Source organism: Momordica charantia (genome assembly GCF_013281855.1).
Source record: "Momordica charantia cultivar OHB3-1 chromosome 5 unlocalized genomic scaffold, Mcharantia_2.0 BLBB01000005.1, whole genome shotgun sequence".
Lineage (NCBI taxonomy): Eukaryota > Viridiplantae > Streptophyta > Magnoliopsida > Cucurbitales > Cucurbitaceae > Momordica > Momordica charantia.
This window is the reverse complement of record NW_028275163.1, coordinates 15,624,107-15,646,965: the sequence shown is the minus strand read 5'-3', so window position 1 is coordinate 15,646,965 and position 22,859 is coordinate 15,624,107. Positions and strand designations below refer to the sequence as shown.

Genomic DNA, 22,859 nt, shown 5'->3' with positions numbered 1-22,859 from the left:
GAAGTTTACCACTAAAGGGCCCAAAACTGAATCTGCTGCTGCCGCTGCCAAGAAAGACAAGGCCAAGGTTGCAGACAAAGGAAAGAGTTTCCACTGCAATGTGGACGGGATTGGAAGTGCAACTGCCCGAAATGCCTGACCAAGAAGAAGAAAGCCAATGAATGTAAATACAATTGACTCTTTTTAGAAACTTATTTATTGGAAAATGATTATTCTGCTTGGATACTTGATTGAGGAGCCACTAACCATGTTTGTTCTTCATTTCAGGGAATTACTTCTTGGAGGCAGCTTGAAGCCGGAGAGATGATTCTCAAGGTCGGAACGAGAGAATTTGTCTCAACTGTGGCAGTAGGAGAGTTTAAGTTATTTTTAGACAATAAATCATATATTTTATTGGATAATGTATATGTTGTTCCTAAAATTAAGAGGAACTTGATTTCAATTTCTTGTATATTAGAGCAATTTTACTCTATTTCTTTGTCATTAAATGAACTGTTCATTTCTAGAAATGATGTTAACATTTGTTATACTAAGTTAGGAAACAACTTGTATGTGCTATTACCAAATGTAACAAAAGCAGTTTTAATACTGAGTTATTTAAAAATGCTAAAACTCAAACTAAAAGACAAAAAATTTCTTCCAAAGAAAATACCTATCTTTGGCACTTAAGATTGGGTAACATTAATCTTAATAGGATTGAGAAGTTGGTTAAGAATTATCTTCTAAGTGAGTTAGAACATGACTCTTTACCACCATGTGAAACTTGTCTTAAAGGCAAGATGAGTAAAAGTCCTTTTACTAAAAAAGGTTATAGAGCCAAAGAGCTTTTAGAACTTAAACATTCAGACCTTTGTGGTCCGATGAATGTTAAAGCTCGAGAAGGATATGAATACTTCATCTCTTTTATAGATGATTATTTAAGGTATGGTTATCTATACCTAATGCAACACAAGTCTGGAGCCCTTGAAAAGTTCAAGGAGTACAAGACCGAAATTGAAAATCAATTAAGTAAAACCATTAAAACACTTCGATCTGATTGAGGTGGAGAGTATATGGACTTGAGATTCCAGGACTATATGATAGAACATGGAATTGAAGGGATGTGATTCCCGGAGCGGAAGCGGATATTCGTTGTTGTTTTTCGGGATACAAAATCGAAATTTAAAGAAGAAAAATACAGAGGAAATTCAATACCTTTGAAGAACGTTTCTTCAACAAATTTCCGACGAACACCATCACCGAACCTTTCTCGCCATCCTCTGGGTACGAGATCGTTCTTGTGGGAGAATTTCTTTGGAACGAGAGGGAGAGATGGAGAGAACTCTTGAGAGAATTGGTGGGAGTTATTTTTCTTTTCCTGTTCTGTAACCTCTTCTTCTTTTCTCCAACACCCTTGAACAAGAAGAATAGGGATGACGTGGGGTAACTCCCCACGTCACAAAACCTCTCACTCCCCTGCAATTTTGTAGGGGAGTTAATATTAATAATAATATTAATATTAATATTAATATATATATTTATATAATATATATAATAATAATTAAAAAATATATATATATATAATAATTAATATATATATATATATATAATTAATCAAATTAATTAATATAATTAATTATTAATCGAATTAATAATTAATAAATATATATACACATAAATAATTAACAGTTAATTATTTATTATAAAATTAGAATCATATTCTAAAACATTTCTCTCGTATAACCTATAGTTTTAATATACATCTTATGCACATTATTTTTAACCTATAGTTTTAATATGAATCTCATTCATATTAATTTTATTTGAATCTCATTCAAATAATATCTCTCATAATATATAGTTTTAATTTACAATTAACTATATATATTATAATGTATCAATATACATATAATCCCTTAAGTAATTTGAACAATTCAAATTCTTCCAAAAATTTGATCCTCGTTTTACCTGTTATGAGCTAGCAAGGAGGCCTAATGGACCTATAGATCCGAAGCTCCAACGATGCAGGATTAATCGGTCAAACTCATTGACCATGTTAATCTAGATTCGTTTACTACGGGTCATTCCACTAAAGACCTGCAGTTACACTCTTCTCACTGCATAATATTTTTGTGTCCATGGATATACGACCATTAATGACGAGTCAATCCTTCACGAGTGTTCGTAATTCAAGTTGGGTCAAATTACCGTTTTACCCCTGAGTTACATCTTACTCCTTAACACCACTGCTCCTCTAATGAACAACCCGGTTATGGTCCAACCAATAACCGGAAGTCCCTCTCGTCCAATGAGAGGGTGGGGCCCCTTGTTCAAGTCCCGGAGTCAGCATTTAAGGGAACACTCACCTACTCCCCTAAAGTCGGGGAGGAGTGAATTTCATCTTGTGAAGTTATGTTCCCAGCTCCCCACTCGGTCTCGTCCCCAAAATGGCAGGAATGTTGAGTCGGCGACTCGGGCCACTCTCACCCATACAGATCAAAGGACGAGCCCTCACGGGCAGGAGTCCATAACTCACTCAGGATTGAGAATGAGTTGCCTGGTCATCCTAAGAAATTGCAATCAATTAGTTAACGGTGTTACATCTAAAGATTGCCTATTTCGCGGTCCGGTCTTATACAAACTCATTGTATAGGATACCCCCACTCGCATGTCTCCACACGAATGACCTGGATCGAGTCGTCTGTAACCATTACAGAGTGGGCCGTATCCATAGTGTTGCCAGGATAAGGTACCCAGCCTTATCCATATACTATAGACCCTTTAGGTTATTCACGGGACATTATCCATTCATATATCAGGGGTATATCAAATATATACCCCGTATATCAACTATATACCAGTATATATACTGTCCCGATTACATCACAAATAACCTTGGATGTTTAGTTTATTGGATTTTGGATAATGCAAAGCTATGATTTTACAACAAATTTATTGAATAAGACTTTATTAAATAGACATTTGTTTTTACAAAATACAAACTACGAGTTTAGGGCAACACACCCAACAAACTCCCACTTGAACTAAACTCGAGTGGGGTGTACATTATCATAAAGCAAAGGGAAAATACAATAAACTAGGACATACACTATACCCAATTACATTTCTCCCACCTTCCCTAGACTAACTGTACAAAGCTCGTAAACCTAGACTTTCTAGATGGCCCTCAAACACTTTAGCCGTGAGTGCCTTTGTAAAAGGATCAGCAATATTGTGCTGTGTAGCGATCTTCATGACAATCACATCTCCTCGCTGCGCTATCTCCCGTATAAGGTGGTACTTCCTTTCGATATGTTTGCCTCTCTTATGGCTTCGAGGTTATTTCGAATTTGCCACAGCACCACTGTTATCGCAATAAAGTGTGATGGGCAAGTTCATGTTTGGAACGACTTCCAAATCTATCAAGAACTTTCTAAGCCAAGCCGCCTCTTTTGCTGCTTCACAAGCCGCAATATATTCAGCCTCCATGGTTAAGTCTGCAATACATCCTTGTTTGATGCTTCGCCAAACTATCGCTCCTCCGTTAAGAGTGAATACTGACCCCGACGTGGATTTCCTTGAATCCTTGTCTGTTTGGAAGTCAGAGTCAGTGTATCCTGTAAGGATCAAATCCTTAGCGCCATACACGAGCTTGTAATCCCTCGTTCTCCGTAGATACTTGAGGATTTCTTTAACAGCAATCCAGTGATCATATCCTGGGTTGGATTGGTACCTACTGACTATCCCTACCGCATAGCAAATGTCAAGCCTAGTGCACAGCATAGCGTACATCAGGCTGCCCACTGCTGAAGCATAGGGTATACGTCTCATATCCTCAACTTCTTGAGGTGTCTTAGGACACTATTCCTTAGACAGATGAATTTCATACCTGAAGGGTAATAAACCTTTCTTGGAATTCTGCATCGAATATCGAGCAAGCATCTTGTTGATATAAGTTGCTTGAGACAGGGCTAACGTTCTGTTCTTGCGATCCCTTAGAATTTGGATACCAAGAACATACTGAGCTTCTCCCAAATCCTTTATTTGGAACTTAGTCGTTAGCCACTTGTTTATATCAGTAAGGTATCCTACATCATTCCCAATGAGTAGAATATCATCCACATACAACACTAAGAAGGCTACGGTGTTGTTGACGATCTTCTTGTATACACAAGGCTCATCAACGTTTTGGTCAAAACCATAAGATTTGATTGCTGTATCGAACCTTATGTTCCAAGATCGAGATGCTTGTTTGAGTCCATAGATGGACCGTTTAAGCTTGCAAACCTTTTGCTCTTGACCTTGTTCTTTGAACCCTTCGGGTTGAGACATAAAAATACTTTCTTCAAGTTTGCCATTCAGAAAAGCAGTCTTCACGTCCATTTGCCATATCTCATAGTCATAATATGTGGCAATGGACAAAAGTATTCTAATAGACTTAAGCATAGCTACAGGGGAGAAGGTTTCTTCATAGTCCACTTCTTCCCTTTGTGTGTAGCCTTTTGCCACAAGTCTCGTCTTATAGGTCTGTACCTTTCCTTTGGCGTCTCGTTTTCGCTTGTAGATCCATTTGCACCCTATGGGTTTTACCCCGTCAGGTTGATCTACAAGTTCCCAAACGGAATTGAAGTACATCGATTCCATTTCCAGGTTCATTGCTTTGACCCATTTGTCCTTGTCAGTATCTTCCATTGCCTTTTTGTAGGTCAATGGATCCTCGACGCCGTCATCAGGTATGACAACTTGAGTTTCAGTTAAACCCACGTAGCGGTCAGGTTGTGACACAATCCTCCCACTACGTCGAGGCACCCTCAATACTTGAGGTGGATGTGACTGACGCGATGTGCTGGCTTCATCAACAACTATTGTTGTAGTGCCAGTTTGATCAACAACTCTTATTGTCGTGTTTGTAGCCTCTTCGGAAATCTCGTTAATTACTATCTTACTTCGTGGTTTATGATCTCGAACATGACCTTCTTCTAAGAAAGTAGCATTTGTCGATACAAACACTCTGTTTTCTTTATGATCGAAGAAGAGACCACCTCTCGTCTCTTTAGGGTAACCTACGAATAGGCATACTTTAGGGTTAGTCATGAGCACGTGTGTCGGGCATCCCCAAATGCAAAAGTGACGTAAACTAGGTTTACGACCCTTCCATAGCTCAAAGGGTGTTTCAGAAACACTCTTTGATGGAACTACGTTCAAAATATAAACTGCAGTCTCCACTACATAACCCCAAAACGAGTTAGGCAACTGAGAATAGCTCATCATTGATCGAACCATGTCCAACAAGGTTCTGTTTCTCCTTTCTGATACACCGTTTTGTTGAGGTGTACCAGGGGCTGAGAGTTGGGACGTGATTCCATGTTCTAGCATATAGTCCTGGAATCTCAAGTCCATATACTCTCCACCCCGATCTGATCGAAGTGTTTTAATGGTTTTACCTAATTGATTTTCAACTTCAGTCTTGTACTCCTTGAACTTTTCAAGGGCTTCAGACTTATGTTGCATTAGGTATAAATAACCATACCTTGAATAATCATCGATAAAAGAGATGAAGTATTCATACCCTCCTCGAGCTCTAACATTCATCGGACCACAAAGGTCTAAATGTATAAGTTCTAAGGGCTCTTTGGCTCTATAACCTTTTCCAATAAAAGGTCTTTTAGTCATCTTGCCTTCAAGACAAGACTCACATGGTGGTAAAGAATCGTCTTCTAACTTACTTAGAATGTCATTCTTAACCAACCTCCCAATCCTATTAAGATTAATGTAACCTAATCTTAAGTGTCAAAGATAGGTATCTTCCTTTTGAGAAACTTTTTGCCTTTTATTTTGAGTTCTAGCATTTTAAAACAACTCGGTATTTAAAACTGCTTTCGTTATGGTTGGTCTTAGCACATACAAGTTGTTTTCAAGTAAAGCTGAGCAAATATTAACACCATTTCTTGAAATGAACGCTTCATTTAAATGAAATGAAATTGAATACATCTGTTCCAACATACAAGAAATTGAAATTAAGTTCCTTTTAATTTTAGGAACTACGTACGCATTATCTAATAATATATACATGTTCTTGTTTGTAAACAACTTGAGCTCCCCTACCGCCACAGTTGAGACGACCTCTCCCGTTCCGACCTTGAGAGTCATCTCTCCGGCGTCAAGCTGCCTCCAGGAACTAATTCCCTGAAATGAAGGACAAACGTAATTAGTTGGTCTTGAATCCAGTATCCAGGCGGAGTCATCATTCTCCACTAAACATGTTTCCAATACAAGTAAATCATATTTACCTTCGTTGGCTTTCTTCTTTTCGGCCAAGTACTTTGGGCAGTTGCGCTTCCAATGTCCGTCCATATTACAGTGGAAACACTTTCCTTTCTCTGCAACCTTGACCTTGCCTTTCTGGGCAGCAGCAGCTGAGTCAGGTTTAGACCCCTTACCAGCAGTCTTCTTCTTCTTAAAAGTCTTACTTCCAGAAGAAGAGGGCGCAGACCTGGTTCCAGAGGACGATCCTCTGTTGAACCTCTTTGTGGTGGCAACATTTGCCTCCCCTTCTTGTCCCTTACATCTCATAAGAGACTGGTAGGTCTGCAGCTCGTTTAGGAGCGTGGTAAGAGTGTCCTCCAACTTATTCATAACCGCATTGCTGCGGAATGGCAGGAAACTCTTCGGAAGAGATTCCAGAATGATGCTGACCTGACTCTGCTCGTCTATGACGGCCCCGTTCGACTCAGCCACGTTGAAGTGGACCATCAGGTTGAGAACGTGTTCTCGCACTAATGAACCCTCCTTCATGCGGGAGTTGTAAATGAACTTAAGGGCTTCATGTCGAGCCTGTGAGGACGGTTGTCCAAACATGCTCTGCAGCGAGTCCATGATCTCCTTAGCGATGATCGTGTCCTCGTGCTTCTTGGCAAGCACATCAGATATGCTCGCCAAGATGTAGACCTTGGCCTTGTCATTGGCCTTGATTCACCTGTCATAGGCGTTGCGCATCGCTTAGGCGCAGGAGCTTAAGGACTATCCTCTTACAAGATGAACCTAAGATCATCTATCACGAGAATAGGGTTTAGGTTTGACTTCCATTGTTTGTAATTTTCGCCATTAAGTCTTTGTGCGGCTAAGAGTGCAATAATAGAAGTAGACATGCTGAAAGTAAAAACAAATCTATATTAGTTTCATGCATTAGCCTTTTAAACCCAATCAAAATTTTAGCAAAAGTAATTAAGCACCCTAACAAAATTGTTTTGCAACTATGCTTCAGTGATTTAGAGCAACAGCCACCATAGGGCGGACAGGTACTCCTTCACTGAATTGAGACATTCTCAACTAAATTTTACACCAGAATAACTCTTATTCCTATAAATTTTAGTCATCGTTTATTTGGTCAGGAAATTGCTAACTAACTTAACAACTCCTCGTAAGTGTGACCCAACATTTTCGGACCTCAGAGGTCCACCCCAATAATCCTACCGTAAGGAAGGAAAATATTGGAGCAAAACCTAAGAGACTCCTATCCATTTCTGGAGTTTGCCTTGGTTTTGATTTCCATACAATGAACCCTCCGTAGGGATGGTCGCTCCAGGACGACACGCAGGTCATGTATGAAACCTCACGGTGCAAACCAATGGCGAAGACCGCAGGATGTGTTGTCACACGTTCTTCTCCCACTTACTATGAACACTATCTCCATTCACCTCGATATTGAACCATGCAAACACCTTCCGTAGGGAGGCCGCGTCCAGGGCGACACGAGACCGAGCATGAAACTCACAGCGTGAATTTAAAGGAGAACGTGAGAGAGAGAGTAAAGTATGTTATATATACTTTGTATATCAAATATATACACTGTATATTAAATATTCTGTTTTGCTCCCACTTAGTATTCTAAGAATAGGGTATATTACTTAGATAAATCCCAGCTAAGTGAAATTAACTAAGTGAATTTTTAGTCGGCTCAATATAACTATTATATCGGTAGTTGTACAATAATGTTTTAGTTCGTTAAACACTTTAATAAACCAACGACATTATTGCTTGTATATAAAATATTGACTAATTCAACCCCCAGGTCGGTTACTAGGTAGAGGTGTTCCCTTACGGTCAGCTTAAATACCTCAGCCTAGACAGAACCTTCCTTAGACAGAGTTCTCTTATAGACAACATTTTATATTTAGTCTTTTATTATTTCATTTTAAACCTAGTTAGAACAAAATAAAAGACTACCCCCTAATCACATTAGAAGATATAACCTAAGGTCTAATTAATTTTAAACCCCTTTAAAATTAATTAACTTAGAACTTATGTTTGCATGTAACTCTTTATTATAGATTTTAATTTCTATCTACCACATTTTATAACTCTTATAAAATTTAAGAAATTAAAACTATAAACATGCATTGAAAGCATACATTAATATAACAATTATATTATCAAAAAAAATGTCATGCTCAATGCAGCTTTATTTTCATCTAATTAATACAACACTTATATTAATTATGAAAATAAAACATGCATACATACATTATAACATTTATAACTATATGATGCATGATCATACATACATACTATATATCAAACATACATATTATGCATGTAACCTATGGTGGGATTTTAAAACTATATGGCATACAATATGCTATATGATTTTAATTAAAATATACATTCATAATGCATAAAATAATTAAATAGCAAAGTTGGAACGCTTTTTAGCACCCTAAGAAAATGAAACAATGCAAAATAAGAAAACCGACTGCATCCGTCCTCGAACTGCGAACCGGAGCCTCGGGACCGCGTCGAAAACACCCGGGACAGCGCCTCGGCGCCTAAGGGCAGCGCCATGGCGCTGCTGCAACAACAGCGCCGCGGCGCTACAGTGCAGCACCGTGGCGCTGTGTGCTGTCCCACAGCGCCATGGCGCTGCTTCATAGCGCCATGGCACTGTCTGCGCAGTCTGCTTCGTCTTCTTCGCTGTTTTCTGCAATTTTCGCCCAATTCGACACGGCAAACGACTTTTGAGCGACCCGGACTTACAAAAACAATATAGAAACTAAATGCCCAAAACACCGGGCCCTTACATGATCAAATCACGAAGAAACACGCTATCTAAATGCCAAAAATCGGAAATTTTCCAACCCGCAAACCTATATTTCGAAAAAGTGAAATCACCCACCAAACACAGCGATTTTGATCCCAAAAAATCAGAACTACAACCTGGTTCTGATACCAATTGAAGGGATGTGATTCCCGGAGCGAAAGCGGATCTTCGTTGCTGATTTTCGGGATACAAAATCGAAATTTAAAGAAGAAAAATACAGAGGAAATTCAATACCTTTGAAGAACGTTTCTTCAACAAATTTCCGACGAACACCACCACCGAGCCTTCCTCGCTATCCTTTGTGTACGAGATCGTTCTTGTGGGAGAATTTCTTTGGAACGAGAGGGAGACATGGAGAGAACCCTTGAGAGAATTGGTGGGAGTTATTTTTCTTTTCCTGTTCTGTAACCTCTTCTTCTCTTCTCCAACACCCTTGAAGAAGAAGAGGGATGACGTGGGGTAACTCCGCACGTCGCAAAACCTCTCACTCCACTGCAATTTTGCAGCGGAGTTAATATTATAATAATATTAATATTAATATATAATATATATATAATATATATATAATAATAATTAAAAAATATATATATAATAATTAATATATATATATAATTAATTAATCAAATTAATTAATATAATTAATTATTAATTCAATTAATTTACTTTCTTTTTCATTGTTTTGGAAATCCTTTATCATTTTTGTGCCAATATTTTGCATCTCTCGTGAGAACACTGTTTCTCTTAAGTTTGGGGGGGACAATGTGTGTCTTTGTGTTTTATAAAGAAAATGTTTTTTACATTTCAAAAAAGAGTCAGAAAGAAAATCCAAGCAATAAAAAGAGTCTTATGCAAAAAAGAGTCATATGCAAAAAACAAAAAAAAAAAGATCGGAAAAAAAGAGTATAAAAAAAAGTTTAAAAGAAGAAAATTCAAGTTCAAAAAAAGTCTTGAGAGAAAATAAGAGTGGGGGAAAGAAAAATAAAAGTGACAGAAAGACAAGAGTGGTAACAAACATGAGCTACAAGAAAACGCACTTACTTTTTCGCGAGTCCCCACTGTAGACATTCATTTATCTTTAAATGGGTGGCGTTATCATCTTGGAGGGTATTAACCTACATATTAAGGTGACTTCGTGAAAACCATTGTCGACATCATTTTATGTCATGTCGCTACCTAAAGATTTTCTATGAGTGCCTGTGGTCGGAAACCGATGTTAGTGTGTGGAAAACTGCAGGGGCTAGTAGCCGGTCCACTTGTCTTATTGATGTAAACCTTTTTGAATCAAAACGGAAGTGTGCATATTCCTTGGTTTTGTAAAAAAGTTTTGTGTTTTAGAAAACGAGGAGATTTAGAATAATTTTTATCCTCAAAACAAGGATGGTTTATTGTTTATTGGCTTGAAAGTAAAGTTAGGACGTTTAGCTTGTGGAGTCTTTCCTGAGACGTATATGATTCATGTACTTAGATCTTTGGATTGTTGCTCATTTACCTTTCTAGCATGTTGATTGTTTTAGACTTGTTGTTAGTTGTTTTTGCTTGAGTACAAGCAAATGACTAAGTTTGGGGGTGTATTAGAGTTGACTTTTTTCTGCAGAAACGTGTGTCGGTAGGCCTGTTTGACCATGAATTTGAACCCTTTCCCATCATTATTTTTCAAAAAGAAATACATATTCTTAAAGTAGAACATGCATAGAACTTTTTTTGATAAATTGCAAAATATGATGCTTTATAAAAAAATGAGAAAAACATGGTCAAAGTTCGAAGAAAATCACATAATCCATTTTGCAGAGAAATTGCGCCTGGTGCAATTTTGAAGTCAAACTTGGTCAAAACATATGTTTCACTTAATGAAGGGTAAGGATGACATTTCCAAAATGTTTGAATCAAGCTACAACCATGACTCCAAGTCAATAAAGAGGTTGTTAGGTGAATCTCAACCCATTTCCACCTAAAATTATGGGGAGTTCAACCAACTCAAGGGCATATAAAACGGAGCCTCTCCCTTAGAAGCAAATCATCCCTTCCAAGCTCGTTTTCAGCTTCATTTACTTCTTCCTTCGTTGTAGAACTGGTTCATATGCTTTTGATTTATATTTTAGTTGTTATTTCCTTGTATTTTCATACTTTTGCTTACCGTATTGCTTTTAATTCAAGTTCTACCTTTTGTTCTTTAATTATTCTGTTATTTCATAGTTCTTAAACAAGTTTACACTCCCTTCACACTCGAAAGAGAAGCGGGTCAAGCTGGAATTTTTGTACGGCTTATTTATTCGTTTAAATTCAATGAAAATTACTTTCTTTATGTTTTCGTACATTTTCTTTCCCTTAATTATGCACTAAATTCATTATCAACCTCTTTATGGAATTTAGCCAAAATGATTTGCTTTTCAACACGCTCGAGATTTTGCCCAAATTGCGCCTGACACTTTTTTGGGTTGGTTTCAAAAACTTCTCTTTACGTCTTTTTTCCATTTGAACAGTGGGATTTTGATTTATACACTAAAGTCAAACCCTGAAAGGGGTGGGTTAGGTAAAATAATAGGATACCAATATGGGATGTGACTTAGACATAAGTGCATAAAACATGGTCCTAGATATAGACCCTCTGACCGATAATGCAAATGAGTTGATAAATATTCTCTACGATTGTAATCACACATAGACATATGATTGTAGGTTACCCTAGCCTCTGCAGCAACCAAAAGCGATAGTGAAAGAGTGGAACTCAATTTCCCAAGTAAAGCCAGAGAATTGCGTCTGGCGCATTTTACCAACAGTGTGTGTTTATCATGTTTTGCATCAAAACTAAGGTAGGAAGCAAAAAGATTAAGTTTTATAAAATGGATTGACATTTCAAACCCCAAACAACACTTTTTATCATTATTTATTCTGTAAACCACAATTCCATATTTGAACCATTCACTTCTTAAAAACTGTTTTGAAAGCAACAAGTCCCTGAGCATTCGATCTTGGATTACTCCCAAGTATTACTTGTGACCGTGTACGCTTGCACATGCCTCTTATCTTTTGAAGGCAGATAAAGTCTCAACAGTATATACTATGTATATATTTCATATACCCTAGATATACAAATAGATAATTTTCCGGGAATAATCTAAAGTGTCTAAGTATATGGATAAGACTGGGTACCTTATCTTGACTGAAGGGATGTGAATCCCGGAGCAGAAGCGGATCTTCGTTGATGATTTTTGGGAAAACAAAATCTAAGTTCAAAGAAGAAAAACACAGGGGAAAACTTTACCTTTGAAGAGCGTTTCTTCAACGATTTTCCGACGAACACCACCACCGAATCTTCCTTGCTATCCTCTTGGGTTTTGAGAACATGCTTGTGGGAGCGCTTCTTTGGAACGAGAGGGAGAGTTTGATTGAGAGAGAACAATGCTTGGGTCTTCTCCTCTGTACTGTGCAAAACCTACTACAAAAGGAACAGAGGGGAAATACGACGTGGGGTAACTCCCCACGTCTGCAACTTCCCACTCTCCTGCATTTTTGCAGGGGAGTGATTTATTATTAATAATAATATAAAATAATATTATTAATTAATAATAATTAATATATATATTTAATTAATTAATCTTATTAATTAATATTAATTAATTAATTATTAATCTAATTAATAATCAATTAAATATATATTAATTAAATAAATAATTAACACTTAATTATTTATTATCAAAATAGAATCATATTCTAAAGCATTTCTCTCGTATAACCTATAGTTCTAATGTACATCTTATGCACATTATTTTTAACATATAGTTTTAATATGAATCTTATTCATATTTATTTGAATCTCATTCAATTAATTTCTCCCATAATATATAGTTTCAATTTAGAATTAACTATATATTATAATGTATCAATATACATATAATCCCTTAAGAAATTTGAACAGTTCAAATTCTTCCAAAAACTTGATCCTCGTTTTACTCGTTATGAACTAGCAAAGGGACCTAATGAACCTACAAATCAAAAGCTCCAACGATACGAGATTAATCGGTCAAACTCATTGACCGAGTTAATCAACATTCGTTAACTACGGGTCACTCCACTAAATACTCGCAGTTGCACTCTTCTCACTGCATAATATTTTCGTGTCCATGGATATACGACCATTAATGACGAGTCAATCCTTCACGAGTGCTCGTAACTCAAGTTGGGTCAAATTACCATTTTACCCTTGAGTTACATCTTACTCCTTAAATACCACTGCTTCTCTAATGAACAACCCGATTATGGTCCAACCAATAACCGGAAGTCCCTCTCAGGCCAATGAGAGGGTGGGGCCCCTTGTTCAAGTCCCGGAGTTAGTAATTAAGAGAACACTCATCTACTCCCCTAAAGTCGGGGAGGAGTGAATTCCATCTTGTGAAGTTATGCTCCCAGCTCCCCACTCGGTCTCGTCCCCAAAATGGTAGGAATATTGAGTCGGCAACTCGGGCCACTCTCATTCATACAAATCAAAGGACGAGCCCTCACGGGCAGGAGTCCATAACTCACTCAGGATTGAGAATGAGTTGCCTGGTCATCCTAAGAAACAACAATCTATTAGTTAACGGTGTTACATCTAAAGATTGGCTATTTTGTGGTCCGGTCTTATACAAACTCATTGTATAGGATACCCCCACTCGCATGTTTCCACACGAACGACATGGATCGAGTCGTCTATAACCTTTACAGAGTGGGCCGTATCCATAGTGTTGCTAGGATAAGGTACCCAGCCTTATCCATATACTATAGACCCTTTAGGTTATTCACGGGACATTATCCACTTGTATATCAGGGTATATCAAATATATACCCAGTACATATACTGTCCAGGTTACACTAAAATAACCTCGGATGTTTAGTTTATTGGATTTTGGATAATGCAATGCTATGAATTCAACAACAAATTTATTGAATAAAACTTTATTGAATATACATTTGTTTTTACACAAATACAAACTACGAGTTTACGGCAACACACCCAACATTGGCAACACTATAGAAACAGCCCACTTTGTAAATGTTACAGACGACCCGATCCAGTTCATTCGTGTGGAGACATGCAAGTGAAGGTATTCTATACAATGAATTTGTATAAGACCGGACTGCAAAACAACCAATCTTTAGATGGAATGCCGTTGACTAGCAGATTGCTATTTCATACGATGACAAGGCAAGTCATTCTCAATCCTGAGTGAATTATGGACTCCTGACCGTGAGGGCTCGTCATTTGATCTGTATAGGTTAGAGTTGCCCGAATCGTCGACTCAACATTCCTACCATTTTGGGGACGATACCCAGTGGGGAGTTGAGAACGTAACTTCAAAAGATGCAATTTACTCCTCCCCGACTTTCGGAGAGTAGATGGGTGTTCTCTTAAATGCTTACTCCGGTTATTGGTCCGAGAGGGACTTCCGGTTATTGGTCAGACAATAACTAGGTTGTTCATTGGAGAAGCAGTAGTATTTGAAGAGTAATATGTAACATAGCTGTAAAACGGTAATTTGACCCAGCTTGAATTTTGAGTACGTGAAGGATTGATTTGCCATTAATGGTTGTATATCTGTGGACATGAAAATATACTACATTGAGAATAATGTAGCTGCGAGTTTTTAGTGGAGTGACCTGCAGTTAACGAATGTGCAGGGAAGTGAATCCCGGAGTGGAAGCGGATCTTCGTTGTTGTTTTCAGGATACAAAATCGGATGTCAAAGAAGGAAAATACAGAGGAAATTCAATACCTTTGAAGAACGTTTCTTCAACAAAATTCCGACGAACACCACCATCGAGCCTTCCTCGCTATCCTCTGGGTACGAGATCGTTCTTGTGGGAGAAATTCCTTGGAACGAGAGGGAAAGTTTGATAGAGAGATTGCACCAGAGAGAAGCTTGGGAGTTCTGTAACATCTCTGTTTTCTGTAACATTTCTTGGGTTTTGCAGAAAAACAGTGACGTGGGGAGTTACCCCACGTCAGATAACTCCCTCACTCCCTTGCAATATTGCAGGGGAGTTAATATTAATAATAATATATATATATATTTATAATATATATAATAATTAATATATATATAATTAATTAATCAAATTAATTAATATAATTAATTATTAATCCAATTAATAATTAATAAATATATATATACATAAGTAATTAACGCTTAATTATTTATAAAATTAAAATCATATTCTAAAACATTTCTGTCATATAACCTATAGTTTTGATGTACATCTTATGCACATTATTTTTAACCTATAGTTCTAATATGAATCTTATTCATATTAATTTTATTTGAATCTCATTCAAATAATATCTCTCATAATATATAGTTTTAATTTACAATTAACTATATATTATAATGTATCAATATACATATAATCCCTTAAGTAATTTGAACAATTCAAATTCTTCCAAAAACTTGATCCTCGTTTTACCCGTTATGAGCTAGCAAGGGGACCTAATGGACCTACAGATCCGAAGCTCCAACGATGCAAGATTAATCGATCAAACTCATTGACCGAGTTAATCTAGATTCGTTAACTACGGGCCATTCCACTAAAGACCCGCAGTTGCACTCTTCTCACTGCAGAACATTTTCATGTCCATGGATATACGACCATTAATGACGAGTCAATCCTTCACGAGTGTTCGTAACTCAAGTTGGGTCAAATTACCGTTTTACCCATAAGTTACATCTTACTCCTTAAACACCACTGCTCCTCTAATGAACAACCCGGTTATGGTCCAACCAATAACCGGAAGTCCCTCTCGACCAATGAGAGGGTGGGGCCGCTTATTCAAGTCCCGGAGTCAGCATTTAAGGGAACACTCACCTACTCCCCTAAAGTCGGGGAGGAGTGAATTCCATCTTGTGAAGTTATGTTCCCAGCTCCCCACTTGATCTCGTCCCCAAAATGGTAGGAATGTTGAGTCGGCGACTCGGGCCACTCTCACCCATACAGATCAAAGGACGTGTCCTCGCGGGCAGGAGTCCATAACTCACTCAGGATTGAAAATGAGTTGCCTGGTCATCATTAGAAATAGCAACCTATTAGTTAACGGTATTACATCTAAAGATTGCCTATTTCGTGGTCCGGTCTTATACAAACTCATTGTATAGGATACCCCCACTCGCATGTCTCCACACGAACGACCTGGATCGAGTCGTCTGTAACCTTTACAGAGTGAGCCGTATCCATAGTGTTGCCAGGATAAGGTACCCAGCCTTATCCATATACTATACACCCTTTAGGTTATTCACGGGACATTATCTATTCATATATCAGGGGTTTATCAAATATATACCCTGTATATCAACTATATACCCAGTATATATACTGTCCCGATTACATCAAAAATAACCTTGGATGTTTAGTTTATTGGATTTTGGACAATGCAAAGCTATGATTCAACAACAAATTTATTGAATAAAACTTTATTAAATAGACATTTGTTTTTACAAAATACAAACTACGAGTTTAGGGCAACACACCCAACAGAATGTTGATTAACTCAGTTAATGAGTTTGACCAATTAATCTTGTATCGTTGAAGCTTCTGATCTGTAGGTCTCTTATATCCCCTTGTTAGCCCACAACGGGTAAAACGAGGATCGAATTTCTTGGAAGAATTTGAAATGTTCAAATTGCTCAAGGGATTATAATATATGGTTAATTCTAAATTGAAACTATATATTATGAGATGAATTATTTGAATGATAGTCAAATAAAAATCAATATGATTAGGATTCATATTAAAACTATAGGTTATAAATAATATGCATAATATGTACATTAAAATTATAGGTTATATGAGATAAATGCTTTATAATATTATTATATTTTGAGAATAAATAATTAAGTGTTAATTATTTATTTAATTAATTAATATATATGTATGTATAATTATAGGTTATAGGAGAGAAATGCTTTATAATATGATTCTATTTTGAGAATTAATAATTAAGTGTTAATTATTTATTTAATTAATATATATATATATATAATTAATTAATGGATAATTGGATTGATAATTCATTAATTAATATTAATTAATTGATTAGATTGATTAATTATTAATATTAAACACTCCCCTGGGAGTGGGTGGTTTGTTATGACGTGGACTAACTCCCCACGTCATCTTTTTTTCTTCTTCCTTTTCTTGCATAATGGTTCTCATAAAACATAACAGAAGAAAAAAAAAGACTCTTCGTACATGTTCTTTGCTCAAGATCTCTCTCTAACCAATTCCAAGTTTGTTGCTCCCACAAGCAAATTCTCGTTCCCAAAGGATAGCTGAGAAGATCGGTGGGGGTGTTGAACGGAAACAAATGTAATTTCATTTTTCCGCTGTATTTTCCTTTTCAATTTGTTGTTTTTCCTCCTTAAAATTCAATAACAAGATCTCCGTTTTTGCTACGGGATTAACGTCCCATCAGGAAGATGGGTGGAAGTTTGACAATAGGGTTTCATAAGGTGGATGCTATGTTCGGACCACCTAAGATGTCTTTTGAGTCCGAGGAACTGCTAGACTCAGACGTTGAACTACTAGACGAGCTACTCATACTTGCCTAATTCAAATCCTAAAGCTATTTGACCAAGAAGAGAAAATACCTCACTTAGCTAATGACCGAGGTATTCCAAAACTTCGAACGAAATAGTAACTAGAAGAAAACTTTCCTATTTATAGGACAACCCAGAAGCACAAGGGCTGCACGATGAAGGGAGGATCAACAACCCAGATTCTTCAACGATGACCACCCATCAATGCAACGTTTGAGTTCTCGAGATAACGAGTAGGGCTGACGTCACCCTTGACGTCATGCGTCGACACGTGGAACCCATTCCACCGCAGCTACCTCAGAATACTCTTGCCGAGTTGAGCCTCGACTCGCCGAAGTGGGGGCCAATGTTGGGGGCTGATTATCACCTGTAACCTGTCAACATCAAAAAGGTATTCTTGCTAAAATATATTTTTGGTTATGATAATTTGTGCAAGTCTCTTGAGGTCAGAATAGTTGGCCGAGCTGAGCTGGACAGCGTCAGTCGTCGGCTAACCTCCACAGTCGAAGCCAACCCGCACAAACATGTCCATAGGAACGGTGAATAACATGTTAAGTCTGACAACACGCTGCATTTTACAGACGGTCAGATGACCAAGAGTCCTATTGGATTTCATCCCTATAAATAGGGATGCCTACCCATTATGTAACGTAGTTTAATCCATTTGCATTCTGAGAGTTAGATAGGATTGAGGCTAACTTGCTCGTCGGAGTGGTAACCTTGTTTTGCAGGTTTTTCAAAAAGCAAGGCAGATCATCGCACACTAGCCGACCTACGTGGATTCCGAGCTTGACCGTTTTCGGATCAAATAGTAGCGTATTCTTCTTTCTTTTTGCCTTTAGCTTTAATTTCTACTTTCAATTCAACTACAAGATTCGCAAAATAATACTTACAAATTAATTAAGGCTTGAATCTGTGAATTAAAATGGAATCAAATGGTGCAATTTATCCAACAATAGCATCAGGCTAAGGTAGAGCTCCATTTCGAACGAACGTGATAGTAAACTATTTGATGACATATTCGGTGGCATAAAACCATCAAAGAGAGAGAAGAAATTCTTCCGTTCTTCGATTGTTGAATTGAGTTCTTTTCCTAAGATATATATCCACATAGTTTGATGTTGGTTAATTTATTTGATATTTATTTACAGATCCTAGCTACTGGTAATGCACCTAATCTCTCAATTATTCAGAAATCTATCATTAAAAAGTTGTTACTACAAAAGTAAATGGTATTTTGGTCTGTGTTTTTTTCCCTATGATAAGACACATCATAAAACTTATAGCATGGCCCTAATGTTTTTCCACTTAGTGCTGTGGCCTGGATGGTTATAGAGTCAATTCCATCATCATCATTGGATCTAATTGGTCAAGATGTCACGTTACCTTTAAGAAAAGTTACAATACCTCAAATTTTGATTTTTAATATTTCAATAGTTTTTTATAGATATAACTATTAACTATAATTAATTTTTAAGAGCCCGTTTGGTACTCTTTTTATTTTTTATTTTTGTTTTTCCTCTCTTTGGTTTTTGGTTTTCTGTTCTTCAAAAATAAAAATCATATATGTTTTATAACTGAGTTTTGTTTTTTATTTTTAAAAAACAGAAAACAAAACAGGTTTGATAACCATTGTTAGTTTTCTATTTTTAAAAAGTTAGAAAAATAGAAATATATATTAGAGAGAAAATCTATGTAGACGAGAGATATCAATAGTGTAGTGGCCGGAGTAAAGATGAACGGTCTCATTCTTGTGTTCCTAAAAATTTTTAGTCCATCATCTCTACCTGATCTCTACCTGATTAATCTTTACTTAAAAAAGTATTGACAAATCACATTAAAATGAAAATAATAAATAGATGAAAAGTTAAAATTAAATAAGTTAAAGAACGTGTGTAGAGAGATTTTAAGGAAATAAAAATATATGTACAAGAAATTGGTGTAAAGTCTGCAATGAAAATGAGAAGCTAGTAAAATGAAATGTTTGGAGAGGGAAATATTAATGAGAAAAGGTAGGTCTCGAGAGAAGTTGACCATGAAAGAGGAAATTTTTTTACAATACCTACTATTTATCATGTCATGTTCAACATGGTATGAAAATAACGTAGAGTCATTAATATTAAAAAATTTAATTAATTCGTCGTATTAAAGAATTATTTATAAATAAAATGATTACCAAATAGTAGGTATTCCCGTAATGGATAAATTTTCCTATAAAGGTGTGTTTAGAGTGTAAGATGTGGAATCCACATTGTGTGAGATTTGAGAATGAAGTATTGAAATCAAAAGCACTCAATAAAACACCAATATATCAAAATTTTATTGAAAAATTTTACTTTTCAAACATAGCATTAATTAGTGGCTTGGAAGTACTCGTCTGTCTAGTAATACCAGAATTTTCTTATGGTAGTTGTTATAGTAGGTGAGATCCAGCTAGGCGACACGACTGCTCAACGCCGAGGTCTGGTTGGTGCCGACCATTGGTTGGCCGGAGGCCGGCTTGGGTCACCAGGTGCCGACCTCTTTCGGCTGAGAACCTTAACGGTTCATCCCGAACCATCTCGATTCTCGATTTGACCTTAAGTCCACAATGAAATGAACGGGCTCAGCATGAGACCCACTCCGTCTAGATTTCCTGGGTGCATTAGGATCCAACCTATGCAAATCGTAAAGGGATTAGGATTCGACCTCTATAAATAGAATAGTAAGCTAAACCGTAAAGGTATGCTCACAACACTCCACACTTTATACTCAACTACTCTTATTATGACTTAAGTATCAGAGCCTGTGTGGCAAGAGCCACACCGGTCTTTAATGCTATTATGTTTTGCAGGTCTCCTTAATCCCTTTTATTCTTGAAGATTGGTGCGAATTTGACGGAATCTCAGGAGGCCAAATTTATACATCAACAGTAATACTTAATAAAGAGAACATTTTGGGAAAATAAAGAAGTGTCTATCGTCTCAATCACCTTTTTTATCTTTATTATGTGATTGGTTACTATCACCTTGCTTGGTGATGTTTTTGTTTCTTACTTCTGTTTTCTCTTTTTAATAAAGAAAAATGGAATTGTATGGCCTCAACACCCATGAATTCAAGATTGATAAAACAGTATTTTTATTTATGTTTTAGAACAAATTGATAATGAGAACTAGAAAGCGAAAACAAAAAACTTGTTTTTATTGTTTACAAAATTTCTAATAAAAATTTTAAAATGTTTCTAAAAAATGAGAAAATAAATATAATAATTAGTTGTCAAATGTCTAAGTTTCTAAATAAAACTGAAAACAATATACAAGATATGGGATAACGGGCCCTCCAATTCCAACCTATAGAACAAACTGACTGATATTATTTGATATAATTGAAACTATACTAGTATTAAGTTTCAATTATGATTTGGATGGTATTTGGTGTTGAGGGAGAAATCAAAGAAGGATACGTGTCCAGCACTGAGAGTGATAGTGAGGCATGGGACCAGAGGCTGTTAGAAACGTACGATGCGCATGGGTACGGGAGCGTAACCACCAGAGCTGTACGTGAAGACCATTCAAGGTTGTAGCCTGCGACTTGTTACTAGAGGGGAACAGACTTGCAGATGGAGGCGCCACTCGCCAATTATTGGGGATGTCTGCCCTCACCTGTCAGAACCCCATATAGCCAGACGTGCCCTGCGCTCAAAACCGCCATCCTTCCTAGTCGGTCATCCGCGCCTATAAAAGGAAAGGACCCATCACCACCAAGTAAGTAAAAAATGGTCACCAAAACCCTTAAGGTGTCTACCTTGATCGTTGGAGTTGTATTTGATGGATAATATACATACATGCGCAGTGGAAGTGAGCAAGAATCGAAATAACAATCTAGATGCATAATACAACCTAGGATTAAACATGCATGATCATATATTATGATGCTTAGAGATAAGTAGAGAAAAATACAAACCTTTGTAGCTTTTCAAAAATCTTCAAATAGCTCCAATGAAGGACCACCAAGAGATCTTCCTAGCTATTTTCAAGGCTTGGAATAGAGTGGTGGGACTCTTTTTAGAGAAGGAAAAATTTAGAGAAAAGTGGAGCTAAAAAGAGTTATGTAAGCTTTTTTTTTTTGAAAAAAAGCCAAAGGTTCCAAGCCCTTTAATTTTTGAACAGAGGCCTTCTTAAATAAGTAAATTACATGCAACTCTTGCATGTCAAAGTTCACCAAAAGCTTACAACACATATTCCACTTCTGCATGGCATGGCTAAGTGTCAAAATGCATGTCTAAGTTCACCAAAAGCTTACAACACACATTCCACTTATGCATGCATGGCTAAGTGTCAAAAAGTAGATTTTTGAGATTATTTAAATGTTTCACTCAACAAGTTAGTGGAATTTTTCACCAACTTGGTTAAAAGCATTATTTTAATCTACTTTAGTCAACCTTTGACTTTCTCTGGTCAAAGTCAACTATTTGACGTTTTCCAAAATCCGATGTTTGATGAAATCCATGCCTCCGATTATGAATCCACGTTCATAATTTTAATATTTAAATCCTATTTAAATATTTTGTCCAAATTTCTCAAATTGATATCACATATCAATTACTTAATCATATCTCATATGATTAACCTAATTCGTACGATTTGAATTATTCCTTCAAAATATTCCAAGTTTATTCCTGTATGAGCTAGCTAGGGGATCTTACGGACCTACAGATTATGAGCTCCAACGATCCGAGATTAACCGGTTAAACTCTTTAACCTAGTTAACCAACATTCGTTAACTACCGGGTCACTCCACTAAAGCCCGTAGCTGCACTCTCTTCACTGTAGATATATTATGTCCATTTGATATAACCATGATCGGTAAGTCGACCCTTCACAAGTTGTTCGTAATTACAGCTAGGTCAAAATACCGCTTTACCCATGTAATTACCTCTTGTTCCTTAAGTCCCACTGATCCTCTAATGAACAATGATTTGTAGTCCAACTATAAAATCAAAAATCCTCTCAAACCTTTTGATGAAGGTGGCGCCTATTGTTCAAGACCTGGATTCAGCCCTTAAGAGAACAACCTTTCTACTATCCTAAAATTAGATAGAAGTGAATTCCTTCTTGCACCCTATGTCCCTAGCTATCTACCGGGCCTTACCCCTGAAATGGGAGGCTTATTGAGCCAGCGCTGTTGAGCTGCTCTCACCCATGCAGATCTAAGGGTAATCCCGAGTAAACAGAAGTTCA

The 22,859-nt window shown here is 36.9% G+C and overlaps 1 long non-coding RNA gene across 2 annotated transcripts; it reads right to left on the bottom strand.

The window, feature by feature from the left end:
* Positions 1 to 19,934: 19,934 nt before the first annotated feature.
* On the bottom strand, positions 19,935 to 21,758 carry LOC111024589 (uncharacterized). 2 transcript variants are annotated; one of them, XR_002603369.2, is made up of 3 exons: positions 21,583 to 21,758; positions 21,140 to 21,353; positions 19,935 to 20,296 (listed from the first exon to the last, which is right to left on the bottom strand). It is a non-coding gene; the product is annotated as an uncharacterized LOC111024589 (long non-coding RNA). The 2 variants fall into 2 exon arrangements; XR_002603368.2 differs by lacking the exon at positions 19,935 to 20,296 and having other exon boundaries at positions 20,881 to 21,353.
* Positions 21,759 to 22,859: the final 1,101 nt, after the last annotated feature.